Source organism: Scyliorhinus torazame, chromosome 23 (assembly GCF_047496885.1).
Source record: "Scyliorhinus torazame isolate Kashiwa2021f chromosome 23, sScyTor2.1, whole genome shotgun sequence".
Taxonomy (NCBI): Eukaryota; Metazoa; Chordata; class Chondrichthyes; order Carcharhiniformes; family Scyliorhinidae; genus Scyliorhinus; species Scyliorhinus torazame.
Genome location: NC_092729.1, coordinates 42847448 through 42861701, shown reverse-complemented (window position 1 = coordinate 42861701; position 14254 = coordinate 42847448). Strand labels below are relative to the sequence as shown.

Sequence of the window (14254 nt, the reverse complement as noted above, 5' to 3'; positions counted from 1 at the left end):
CTTCACCATTTGAAATGAGGAATCAAGGAGCAGCCAATTTGCCCCGTGAAGATTGAGTTAACGAAGTGTAAATACAAACCTGAGCCCTCTGTATGAATAGAAGTCCCGCAAGATGGAATATTTTCGATCTCTGCATAAATTCCTTGATACAAATCAGCGGATGAATCCCAGTGGTGAACGACAGCACCTGTTGGAGGGAGGACGAGGCGGTTAACAGTAAAGCGTCTGCGATTAAAAGCAAGCCACAGATATGGTGAGAGGTAAAAGATAAAGTCAGTTAGCTTAAATATGGAGGCGCTCTGATGTCTATATCTATCAGCACATAGCTGTGTGCATGTTTGTATTTGTACCTCGGCACTTGTTCACCTCCAGCAGGACAGGACACATTGGCAGCAGCGTCGGTAAAGACAGAAGGAGGTGTTTGGGGAGGGGTGGGGTGATGAAAGGGGAGACGGAGTGCGGGAGTAGTACTGAAGAGTGTTTGACAAATTAAATTCCAGCTGATAGTTCTGTTACGGGTGTCATGCGAGAGTCTCTTTAATAACTCGATGTTTAAGCAATGTACCTTTAAGAAAACAGTAATGTCATAGAGTGGGTGGAGCTCAGCTCAGGTCAGCCATTTTGCAGTATTTTAGTTGCAGTTTTAAAAGCAGTGCGTGTGTCTGTTTGTTTCCAGAGAGCTGCACGTTTTGCAGTTTAGTTTTGCAGTTGAAGAAAGCAGGTTGTGTGTGTCTGTGTGTGTCTAGAGAGCTGCAGGAAAAAAACAAGGTGCTGGAGCTGAAAACAACCAAGCTAATATATCTCTGCCATTCTACAGAAAAAATATATATCATTTAACCTGATATGATACTGTTTAAAGGTGTCAAGTATCTTGGAAGTTTGAAGGAACATTTTAAGGAATTATTTACTGTTGCAATATTTTCTGAGTTATCTTTGAAGTAAGGGGTGTGAAGAGATCCAATGTTTATTTAAGATGTTAAGTTCAGTTCATCGAATAAACAGTGTTTTGTGTTTCAAAACCCACGTGTCCATAATTGTAATCCCACACCTAGGGGAAAAAGCCGCGTGCTCGGAAAACAACAAACCCATTAAAGGGAGAGGTTGGTTGAACTCCATGATACATTTTGGGGTTCTGAAAACGCCTCGCCCATAACAATTGCGGCCTCGAGTGGGATAAAAGTCTATCTATTGGATTGGCTTTTGTGAACGTAAAGACAGTGAAGGATTATTGCTTTTCCAGTGTGGTATTTTAGTTTAAGTGGGGAGAGTGTTGTGAACAATGGCTCTTTCAGAGGCTCAGAGGTTTTTGGGGGTGGAGAATGTTACACGTTGTACCTTACAGACAGAAACGAAAAGCAAATTGTTAGATTTGTCAAGAACATTGCAGTTAACATTACCTGATAAAATGCGAAAAGATGAGGTAATTATGGCGGTGGTGAAGCATTTAAAATTGCCTAAGATGGAGTTTGACTCATTGGAAATGGCAAAAATTCAGTTGCAAATTTAAAAAATGGAACATGAGAGAGAATTAAAGCGGTTGGCATACGAGAGTGAGAGAGAGGAAAATGAAATAGAAAGAGAGAGAGAGGAAAACGAAATAGAAAGAGGGAGAGGAAAAGAAAGAGAAAGAGAGGGAGGAAAAAGAAACCGAGAGAGAAGAAAGGAGAAAAGAAAGAATAGCCCTAGCAGAACAAAAAGAAAACGAAAGGGGGATACAGATCAGGGAAAAAGATAAAGAGAGGGAATTTGAACTTCAGAAAATTGCCATGAAACATGACAATCAGTTAAAATTGGTAGACGTAAAGGGAAACGTACATTTGGATGATAGTGATGAGGATAGTGAGAAAGAGCGTCATAGTCGAAGGCTTGGTGGGAATCTATTTAAATATGTCCAAGCATTGCCAAGGTTTGACGAGAAGGTAGCGAAACAAATGAAATGGCCACAGGACATGTGGGTGTTACTGATTCAAACAAAGCTGGTAGGTAGAGATAGTGAGGTGTTTGCGTCACTACTGGAGGAGGTATCTGGAACGTGTGAGGAGGTGAAGAAATCCATCTTAAGTGCATATGAGCTAGTGCCTGAAGCTTACAGACAAAGGTTTAGAAATTGAAGGAAAGTATTTGTTAAAACATACATGGAGTTTGAAAGGCTCAAACAGAGTAATTTTGAAAGGTGGATAAGGGCTTTTTTAAATCATAGAATTTACAGTGCAGCAGGAGGCCATTCAGCCCATCGAGTCTGCACCGGCTCTTGGAAAGAGCACCCTACCCAAGGTCAACACCTCCACCTTATCCCCATAACACAGTAACCCCACCCAACACTAAGGGCAATTTTGGACACTAAGGGCAATTTATCATGGCCAATCCACCGAACCTGCACATCTTTGGACTGTGGGAGGAAACCGGAGCACCCGGAGGAAACCCACGCACACAGGGGGAGGATGTGCAGATTCCGCACAGACAGTGACCCAAGCCGGAATCGAACCTGGGACCCTGAAGCTGTGAAGCAATTGCGCTATCCACAATGCTACCGTGCTGCTTTGAAAATAGACCAAACGTATGAAGCTCTCAGAGAAATTATACTTTTGGAGGAGTTTAAAAATTCAATTCCTGATATAGTGAGAACTCATGTGGAAGAACAGAGGGTTAAAACTGCGAGAATAGCAGCGGAAATGGCAGATGGTTATGAATTATTTCATAAATCAAAGATTGGTTTCCGACATCAGTGTCAGCCGGTGAGGGATAGAAACTGGGGACATGAGAAATATCCAAGTGGTAGAGGTAAAGGTGATGTGTTGGGAGACAATAAAGAGAGTGTACCTCAGATTAAAAAATAAATCCAGGAGTGTGGAAAAGAAATGACAAATTTCAGATGTTTTCACTGTAATAAACTAGGTCATGTAAAGTCACAGTGTTGGTGGTTGAAGAAAAGCACTGGGAAGGCTGATGTGGTAAAACAGGATAAGACAGTGGGGTTTGTTAGAGTGGTAAAGGAAAGCCCAAGGGAAGTGAAGGAGGTGCAAACGATTGTACAGCCTGTTCAAGAAGTAATTGTTTACTCATGTGTATCAGGAGGAACAGGTAAATAATTCACAATTTTCAGAGATACAGGGGCTAGTCAATCTTTAATGGTAAGAGATGAGGAATTCTGTAGTTTGGGAAGAATGTTGCCAGAAAAGGTGGTGATATGTGGAATTCAGGATCAGGGGAGTAGCGTTCCATTATATAAGGTAAGGTTGGAAAGTCCAGTGAAGACTGATGAAGTTGTAGTAGGAGTAATAGATAAATTATCTTGTCCAGGAATACAGTTTTTCTTGGGTAATGATAGAGCTGGATCGCAGGTGGGGGTGATGCCTACTGTGGTTGATAAGCCGGTGGCAGATCAGTCAACTGAAGTGTTGAAGGACGAATATCCTGGAATTTTTCCGGATTGTGTAGTTACAAGGTCGCAAAGTCACAGGTTAAGTTACGAGGAGAAATCAAAGAGTGAAGATGAAGTTGAAGTGCAATTATCAGAAACGATTTTTGATCAGATGGTTGAAAAAGAACAAGAACAGGTGGAGGATGAGGCGGATATTACTAGTTCAGGCAAATTGGCGGAGTTGCAACAGAAATATGTAGAAATAAAACGGATATATCAGAAAGCATATAAGGAAGAGGAACCTGAGAGTATTCGAGATTGTTATTACCGTAAAAATGATGTCTTGATGGGAAAATGGAGACCGGTACATATGCATGCGGATGAAAAGTGGGCAGAAGTTCATCAAGTCGTATTGCCGGTAGGGTATAGAAAGGAGGTTGCGAGTTGCACAAGAGGTACCAGTGGGAGGTCATTTGTGAATAAGGAAAACTCAAGCTAAAATCCAGAAACATTTTTATTGGCCTGGACTACATAAAGAGGGAGTTAAATTTTGTCAATCATGTCACACATGTCAAGTGATAGGGAAACCTCAAGCAGTGATAAAACCAGCGCCCTTAATACCCATTCTAGCATTTGAGGAACCTTTTACAAGGGTCCTAATCGATTGTGTAGGACCGCTCCCTAAAACAAAAACTGGGAATCAATAGATTTTGACTGTAATGGATGTGTCTACTAGGTTTGCAGAGGCCATTCCAGTAAGTAATATTACAGCTGAAAGGATTGTGGAGGAGTTACTTAAATTCTTTACTAGATATGGACTACCCACAGAAATTCAATCGGATCAAGGAACACATTTTACTTCAAAGTTATTCAAAGAAGTTATAGATAGCTTAGGAATAAAACAATTTTAATCAACTGCCTACCATCCAGAATTGCAAGGAGCGTTAGAAATGTGGCATCAGACATTAAAGACAATGTTGAAGGCGTATTGTCAAGAATATCCAGAGGATTGGGATAAAGGAATCACATTCGTATTGTTTGCAATTAGGAATGCACCGAATGAGTCTACCAAATTTAGTCCTTTTGAACTAATTTTTGGTCATGAGGTAAGAGGACCACTTAAATTGATTAAGGAAAAATTGGTGGCTGAGCAATCGGAAATTACACGATTGGATTCCATGTCAAATTTTAGGGAACGATTAAATAGAGCAGGTGATTTGGCAAGACAACATTTGAAAGTTGCACAAAATGTAATGAAATGGGTAGCGGACAAGAAATTCAAAGTTCGTAGTTTTGCCAGTGGGTATAAAGTTTTAGTGTTGTTACCCGGTGTAGGGGAGCCTTTAAAAGCTAGGTTTTGTGTACCGCATCAGATTGAAAGGAGATTAAGCGAGGTGAATTATATGGTAAAAACATCAGATAGAAGGAAGACTCGCCGAGTGTGTCATGTGAATATGCGTAAATTGTACTTTGAAAGGGAAGGAGAGAAAAATGAGGTTTTAATGATTCTAACTCAAAGTGACGAACCAAATCCAGATTACTGTGAATTTGACATACCTCAAATTAAATTGGAAAATGAGAATGTTCTTAAAAATTGGGATGAATTGTTAAGTTACCTTCCAGAGGAAAAACGAACTGACCTGAAAGAGCTATTGATATCACATGGGCAAGTTTGTGGAGATAAATTGGGAAGTACTAAAATGGCTATACATGATGTAGATGTAGGAAATACCCATAGTGATGGTATCTAAACCAGTCGGTATCCAATGGTTGAGTGTGGACTATAGAAAGGTGAATGCAATTACATGAACGGACTCTTATCCTGTCCCACCATTGAAGCATTGCATGGAGAAAGTGGGACAATCTGCTTTTATTTCCAACTTCCAGACATGGAAGGAACATTTAAATCATCGTATGGAGTTCTTCGATCGACTTCAGGAGGCGGGTTTGGTGATGAACCTAGCCGAAAGTGAATTTGGAGATGCCCAAATCACTTTCGTTGCGGAGTTTCCGTTATCCTCGCGACAAAGGGAAATAATGTGATTTCTTAGCATGAATGACTTTGATCGAATAATTGTGCAAAGGTTTTGTGGCGTGATTACTCCACTGATGGAATTGTTAAATAAACCTAAAAAATGTCAGTGGACAGCGAACTTTCAGCAGGTACTTGACTGTCTGAAAGCTGTGATCACCAATGTTCCTGTATTGGAGAATTGCAAGGTACTCTGTGGTAAGATTGAACTAAAGTATCTGATTCCAAAGAGAAATGCCGAGGAGTAGAGCAATGGATGGATCGTGCAGATAATTTGTTCAAAGAGACTGTTAATCGGGAAGGATTTCGGTTGGAGGAAGATGAACAAAGAAAAATGGACTATATTATTATACTTGTTTGCATGTGTTGTTTTTTCAACAAAAAAAAGGTATATTTACTGTGTACATTCCTTAATTGATGGCGCAAAGGTGAAAAATGAAACCATCTTGAAGCTTTTTCTTGGGGCGGGGGGGGGGGGGGAGGTGTCATGCAAGAGTGGCTTTAAGAACTGGATGTTTAAGCAATGTACCTTTAAGAAAACAGTGATGTCATAGAGTCGATGGATGTCAGCTCAGGTCAGCCATTTTGCAGGTTTGTAGTTGCAGTTTTATAAAGCACTGTGTGTCTGTGTGTTTCCAGAGAGCTGCAGGTTTTGCAGTTTCGTTTTGCAGTTGGAGGAAGCAGGTTGTGTGTGTATGTGTGTGTCCAGAGAGCTGCAGGAAAAAAAACAAGGTGCTGAAGCTGAAATCCATCAAGCTAATATTTCTCTGCCATTCGACAGAAAAGATAGATATCCTTTAACCTGATGTGATACTGTTTAAAGGTCTTTTGGAAGTTTGAAGAAACATTTTAAGGAATTATTTACTGTTGCAATATTTTCTGAATTATCTTTGAAGTAAGAGGTGTTAAGAGATCCAATGTTTATTGACGATGTTAAGTTGAGTTCATGGAATAAACAGTGTTTTGTGTTTAAAAACCCACGTGTCCATAATTGTAATCCCACACCTAGGGGAAAAAGCCACGTGCTCGGAAAAGGAACAAATCCATTAAAGGGAGACGTTGGTTGAGCTCCATGATACATTTTGGGGTTCTGAAAACACCTCGCCCATAACACGGGCCACGTGCGAAAGTCACCTCAATTGGAGCTGGCGCAATGCTAACTGCTCGGAGGTCACATCAGTTCGGAGGCGTGACTTGCCAGGTCCTTGTTCATTCTGGGAGAAATGACGTATAGATAAGCGGTGTGCTAGTTTTTGGGCTATGCGTGGAATATTTGTGTTGAGATGTGCAATTCATGGAGAATGCGGAAATCTACTCTCAGAATACTGCACAGGAGTTCGGTAATGACAGTGAGAAACAGGCCCACAGCAGATAAAGGACGATTAACCGACAGGTAATGAAGAAACTGTTCAATTAAACATGTGGTTCCATAATTACAAGAAATTAATCTTTCTGGAGTCCCAGACAAAAGCGGGTGCAATGGGCGTCAATGTCAACTCTTTAAATAAAGTTACTGTTATATTTTACTAATGCGGACTACAAGGGAAGAAGATATAAATGGTTCAGATATTTTCCATAACAAGCTCAGGAGACATTCTCTAGAAAGATACAATAAACTGTTGATTCGCCAGGGTATGATCCGTGTTTCAATGGTAGTTGACCGGTAACATTTGAGGCTCACCTTTTCTTTTGATCTTCTTTTCCTGGATTACCGCCATCAGTGCGATCAATTCCATAATTAACACCCCTCCGAGGGTCATGCAGACGGCCAGAGGTATGGAACCTACACCTGCTTGTTCTTAATAATAAGATTACAGAAAGATTTAACACAGACCCAGTCAGCCTTGCAGTCCTTTACTGTTTCCATAAATCCAGAACCACATCTGTTTCAGAAATTAACTACTTGTTAATCCCATCATCAGTAGGAAACACTCTAATATTTACACGAGTTCTAATAACATTATACATACCTGAAGGTGTGGGCTCATGAGAATTCGGTGACAACTGTAGCCCTGTGAAAATATTTTACAAAGATATGAGCTTCAATCGTTGGTGTTTTACTTTTGAAAGAAGTTCCTAAATGCCGAAATCAACTAGTCATGCGCACAGCTCACCAATCAGTGCGACACTTACCGGAACACATCACCCTGGCATCTTCCTTGTGATCACAGTCAGATTGAACGAATGATGAGGAAGGACAGTCGGACAGGTATAATTCACTTCCGGTGCACTTCACCTCATCCAACCAGATAACACCGTCACCCTGGGCGAAAGCGGCACCTCCTTCGGCCAACAGAGCGGAACCACAGGCCAGCTGTCTGCAGACAACACTGGCGTCGGCCATATCCCAGGAATCGTCACAAACCGTGCCCCAAAGCTTATTATACAATATCTCTACTCTACCAGAGCAGTTCGTGTTACCATTAACCAGGCGCAAATGGTATCTCAAATCTGTTAAAGAGAATCAATGATCATCATGTGTGTAGCAGGAGGGGGGAATATTTCAGGTATTCGGTATATCAAATAGCAGGAAGTACCTGATTCTCTAGGGGACGCCATTGAACTGTGGAGCGGCTCCTTCGTTACGTTGGCTCCTGTTGAGAAGAGAAATTTGCTGACTGCTTTGCTTATGTTGATACAATATTGAAATGACATCAGCACATTGAGTTTTGCTGTGTGTTACCTGAACAAACAACACTTGCATCATCCCGGTGACTGCAGCCTGGTTCATCCTGTGAGTCTGACCCACACTGCCAAATGCTCCGCTCATGTGAAGTACACCCCATTTCATTCAGTCGGATAGGACCAGTACCTTCTCCAAACTTCCCAGACCCATACTGAATAGATACGACGCTCCCGCATTGCAGCTGTTTACAGATCACTTCTGCATCACTTCTGCGCAGTATATCCGAGCACACTGTTCCCCAACTCCCATTGTGGAAAATTTCCACTCTCCCCTCGCAGCGGTGATCTCCATTCGCCAATCTCAGTTCCTTGTGTTCTACGAATGAAATAAGAAATATCCGGATTGATAACACTTATCTTCATGCTGCACCGTTCAACACATTCTGAACTGATTATATTCACTAATTGGCGATAATTATTTCAGAAATATAATCGACAACATCCGGAGTCCAAAGATCAACAGGGATTTTGAAGGAGAATGGCATATTTATTAATTCTTATTGCATTCCTTGAAGATGTTACAGAAAAATAGCAATGACATTGACGTGAATTTTCAAAAGGAAGGTAACACATTGTAGAGCCATGACTGAAGACAGAGCATGTAGTGGGGTAATCAGTAGCAGAATGGAGAGAAGACTGATTGCAATGGTGTTCCATATTTAGAAGTCTTACAACACCAGGTTAAAACCCAACAGGTTTTTTTCGAATCGCAGCTCCTTCACCGAAAGCTAGTGAATCGAACCAAACCTGTTGGACTTTAACCTGTTGTTGTAACACTTCTTTCTGTGCCCAGCCCAGTCCAACGCCGGCATCTCCACATCATGGGTTCCATATTTAGATTAACCCTTTGGACTTGGGGAACGGGAAATATAATATCCCGTTGCAGGGGCTGGTTTAGTACACTGGGCTAAATCGCTGGCTTTGAAAGCAGACCAAGGCAGGCCAGCAGCACGGCTCAATTCCCGTACCAGCCTCCCCAAACAGGCGCTGGAATGTGACGACTAGGGGTTTTTCACAGTAACTTCATTTGAAGCCTACTTGTGACAATAAGCGGTTTTCATTTTCATATCCATTTTTTTTAATGACCCTAAATTGCTGGATATATTTAATATAAATAGGGGCTGCTCCTATATATAAAAAATATGTATTGATCTGCAATAAATGACCTGACTACTGGCAGATAAATTTTCCGACCGATCAGTCGAAAGTGGATAATTTTGGGAAATAAATAAATATACCACAGGCCGCTGGGATACTGAGAGTCTGAATGATATGTAGCAGCAAAGATAGCTAATGAGATAGAGGCACTACTCACTTATAAAGAGATGGGGGCTAACGTTGGGATCAGAAATAGGCAATGAATAATTGAATTAGGAAAGTCAGAAAAATCTGCATTGCTTCTCCCAGACCCTCCTGAGCTGGGGAACAAACCAATTACAAGAATTGAGTGGAATCGCACAGCTGTGTTTGAGGTAATCTGAACAAATACATAATGGAAAAGAGAATACCAGGATAGGCATACAGAGCTAGATGGGGATATTGCTGGCTGATTATGGTGAAGAGTACAAATATCACAAACCAGTTGAGTGGAAAGACCCGATTCTGTGGCCTTGTTTGTATGTAATTCAGTGTAATATCATCCATGTCAGGCATCAGCCAATTTGCACATGATGTGGAGATGCCGGTGTTGGACTGGCGTGGTCACAGAACGTAATCTTACAACGCCAGGTTGAAGTCCAACAGGTTTATTTGGAATCACTAGCTTTCGGAGCGTAGCTCCTTCATCAGGTGAGTGAAGAGGTGGGTTGCACAAACACTATATATGCAAGGTCAATGATACAAGATGATGCTTTGAATGCGAGGCTTTGCAGGTCATTAAGTCTCGAGAGGTCCAGACGTGCGACTGGAGAGAGGGTTAACCATAGGTGAAAGAGGTGTGGATTGTCTCATGCCAGGACAGTCCGTCGAATTTCACAAGCTCGGGCCAGATGGTGGGGTGTTAAATGTAGTGAGACATGAATCCAAGGACCGGTTGAGGCCGAACATTGACTGCATCCTTACCTGAACACACGATCATCACATCTTCCTTATGGGAGCAGTCGTGGTTGCCCCACGATGCTGAGGGACATTTCCAGAGAAATGATTCGTTACCGGAACACGTTAGATCGTCCAACCAAACTGGGCCTGAGTCCGTCTCAGAAGAAGCAGGAAGTGACATCGCCAATGCATTTCCACAACCTAGCTGTTTGCAAACCACGTCAGCGTCGGTTAAATTCCAAGAATCATCACAAACTGTGCCCCAGATCTCATTGTAATAAACCTCCAGACGGCCAGCGCATTGGCTTCCACCGCCAGACACTCTTAGCTGCATGTGATCTGGTAGACAATCATACAGGAGGATTAACTTTTACATTTCTAGTAGTCAACTTACCACTCAATGTTTCCCATTGTATACTCTCAGCTCATTCACTGCCTCCAGAATGAAAGTGTCATCACTCTCATTTCCATTCAGGCTTCACACCCTACTCCCATGGTCATACAATTGGGACAAGCACCAGATGTCCCTTTCCTACATCACTCACACGTTTGCTCTCTGTTGCCCTGCTCCGAAGAATGGAAATGCCTCTCTAAGCGCCAGTTTATTGCCCGCAATAATACATTGTCCTGATACCTCTGCCTGTAATAAAGGGTCACATGTATCCTGTTGTCTCAGTTTGCTGTCTGATTTCGCTCCTACGCAGTTCATTTTGTCTGTTGCCTTTAATAAACGTGCGACAGGAATTCAAACCCTCTCGCCATCCCTGTCCCTCTGTATCCTTTCGCTTTGCACTCGCCACTAGAGGCTAAATAACTGCTTTCATAGGACTTGGGCAGTGAGTGTCCGCCATTCGGCCCTTTGAGAATCTTCTGCTGCACATTCCGAGCATGGTTGGTCTGGTTGCAGTCTCAACTTCAGTTTCCTGTCCAGCCAAAGTGCCATCGACAGAACCCCCATAACCGCTGACTCTCTTGTCTATCTAACATCTGTCCAGCTGAGCCTTGCACATGTGCATTGAATCATCCTCCACGGCCTCCTGGGGAAGTGTAGTCCAGATATGAATGACCCACTGAGGAAACAAAAACCCCTCATCCTCAGCTTACATCTCTTAATATTCGGAAATACCCCCTTTATTGACTCTGCAAAAGTTAACTATTTTCTTACCTGAACACAGAACTCCGATGCCGGTGCTGTCATTGAGAGAATAATTGAACAGCGATGAGCTACAGTTCTGGAGATGCGCTTCATTTCCATTACACTGGATATCAATTAACCACACTGATCGTGCACTCGCACCGTCCTTTGAAGAATTGTAAGCTGCGATTCCGTCGCCACAGCCCAGTTGTCTACAGACCACATGAGCATCATTTAGGTCCCAGAGCTTGTCCTGAATTCTGCCCCAGGCTCTATCGTAGTAAATCTCCACTCTCCCATCACACCGGCTTCCCCCATCAGTCAGTCTTAGCGACCAATTTGCATCTACAAAATGAACAATGAGAACAATGGTAAAACCAAAGCCACAATATCCCATTTATTGCATCGACAGTTGGAGACACATACATTTGAAACGCTGCTCCCTCCGGCACAAATCAGAAGTGTTCTGGAATACCTCATGTATGAATGGATGCAACTTCAAGAGATCTCAACAAAGTCGATACTATACAGGATCTCGCAATACACATGAAAACCTATATTTAAACATTCAATCACACACACTCTCTTTCATTGATACAGTGTAGATTTGGTGTGTAGATGTGTATATAATGTCTACAAGATATGCTGAAGGAACTCGCTCAGATATCTTTGACAGCACCCAATATAAGCACATGGGCAGAAGGGGGCGGGAACGACATCACCATTTCCCATTTCCCAGAATTTTCCAGCCATCCCGCTTTGGAAATGCATCATTGGTGTTTGATTGTCGGTGGGTCAAAGAGGACAACCCCCTTCCGAACAGGACTGTGGATGGACAACAGCCACTTGGACGATAGCAGTTTATGAAGACAGCTGACCATCACATTTACTTTATGTGTAAATGAGCTGAGAAACATTTGCCGACAAAGACAACCAAATCCAGATTCATGCAGAAGGGAACATGAACAGCTGATGTATTGCAGGTCATTAAACTTTGAGGTCTTACCCGAGCAGATAACACTGACGTCATTTTCATGTGAGCAGCGAAACTGCTCCTGAGGTGAAACAGAACAATCCCAGAGTAGGGACTCGTCTCCCCGGCATGTGTAGGTTTCTTTCCACACTGGGCCGTTTCCCTTTCCAAAGTGAGCTCCTCCCGGGGTGGCGGTAACTGCTCCGCAGTGAAGGTGCTCGCAGACAACACCGGCTTCTTCTAAACCAAAGTGGACATCACACAGTGTTCCCCACTGCTTTCCCTCTTGAACTTCCAGTCGGCCGGAACATCGGCTATCCCCTGATACCAGTCTGAGATCCTTGTGGTCTAAATATATAGCAGAACGACAATGGTAATATTAACAATTACCCCAAATATCCACAATTTTCAGAGCTGAACTGAAAATAAACTGATTGTTCATTCATCTCTTTACACGTTAAACAAAACACTGGAAATTATTATCTCAAACATGCCCAGCACTAATTGTATAACTATGATTAGTACAATCAGAATTATTGCTACTGCCAGTATTAATGCTCATCTTACTATTAATGCTCATCGTACTACAACTGCAAGGATTGTATCGAACTAGAGAGAGACCATGTCATTGTCCAAATGCTGCGGTCTTCCGCTTCCAGTTCCAAAAAACAGCCTTCACGTTTCCCTGCTTCCGACAAAAATAAGCATTCTGTCCCTCGGAAACAAATGTGTTCTCCATATTTTGTAACGAGTGTGAGGAACATCTCGGTCTTTACCTTTGCTATATTTATCAAAGGATTCAGATTTACCTAAACCATTAAACTCTCTCCAGTTTCTATGCGAGTTCCAAACTGTGATCTGATGCCCATAACACTGCGAATCTATTACAAATCAGCTGCCATTGCTTCTTCTTTCATTTTCCGAACTTTACCTTCATCCAGTGGGTCATTATTCCCGAAAGGATACTAATTTTGAACTATTCCACCAGAATCGCATCACTAAGATTCTCAAATTCTTGTTCAAACTTTCTCGGTTCCAGACTATTCCTGTCGAACCTTAATTTTCGCTACAGACATCAATAAACTCAAATGGCCACAATACTTCCCAAATGGCCACAATGGAACAAACGAATGGAGAAAATCTCATATTGTAAAACTTTTACAGTAACAATCATACCAATATCAACAAACATTAAAACGACCCTTTGGCAAAATGTATTCAGTCGAAGGTATAAATTGTACTTTAAATAGTTAACAAAGAAAAGGTAAACATTCCAGATTTCTCAGGTCGCTCTTTAAACACATATCTAGAACTCTATCATCCTCCACTGGATTTCAACAATTCTTCCATCCGCAGGATCTGATCTTCAAGCAGCTTACATCAACCCAAATGTAGATACCCATATCAGCATTAATGTAAACTTCGGCAGAGCCACTTTCATTCAGGTCATGACAGTCCTGGTAGTATGGCGTTCCCACGGGAACCATCGGCTGAACACTCAATAATACTCTGATACACAATGTATTAAATTCGCCGTCAAAAAAGTAACACTCTTTCACCATGCACACCGTGTTCTGACCACAGGCTGACATGTTCTCCCTCAATTAGCTTATTTCCCCCTGGAAAACCACGAGACTTCTGCAAAGGCGGATTCCACACCTTCCAAATCCAATGAAACCTGTCCCAGCTACCTAGCCTATTGCCCTCTTTTTCGGCTAGAAACAGTCTAAAACATGAGATACAGGCTTTGAAAACAGTCATCACAGGATAGTTGTTGTCATTCACTTTGCAAAAAATATCAACCTTGTTCCCAATGCATTACAAAATCTAACTCATCGGCCTGAACTGGAAGCTTGTGCAGAAATACCATTTCAAGTTCATCCGCAACAATCGATTTTGCATCTTCTCACCTTTAACGGTTGGCCAGAGATTCAATACCCAGTCTGCCTTGAATGAGTTAGTTGAAAGCAGTGTGATATTAATGACAGTGGCTTCTGTCCGTTTAATTTATGGGGCAGGAAGAAAAACAAG

General features: G+C 42.1%; 1 long non-coding RNA gene across 1 annotated transcript; it reads right to left on the bottom strand.

Moving 5' to 3' along the window:
* Window positions 1-7728: 7728 nt before the first annotated feature.
* Window positions 7729-8135, bottom strand: LOC140399744 (uncharacterized). The gene is made up of 3 exons (XR_011937839.1): window positions 8077-8135; window positions 7931-7987; window positions 7729-7844 (listed from the first exon to the last, which is right to left on the bottom strand). It is a non-coding gene; the product is annotated as an uncharacterized lncRNA (long non-coding RNA).
* Window positions 8136-14254: the final 6119 nt, after the last annotated feature.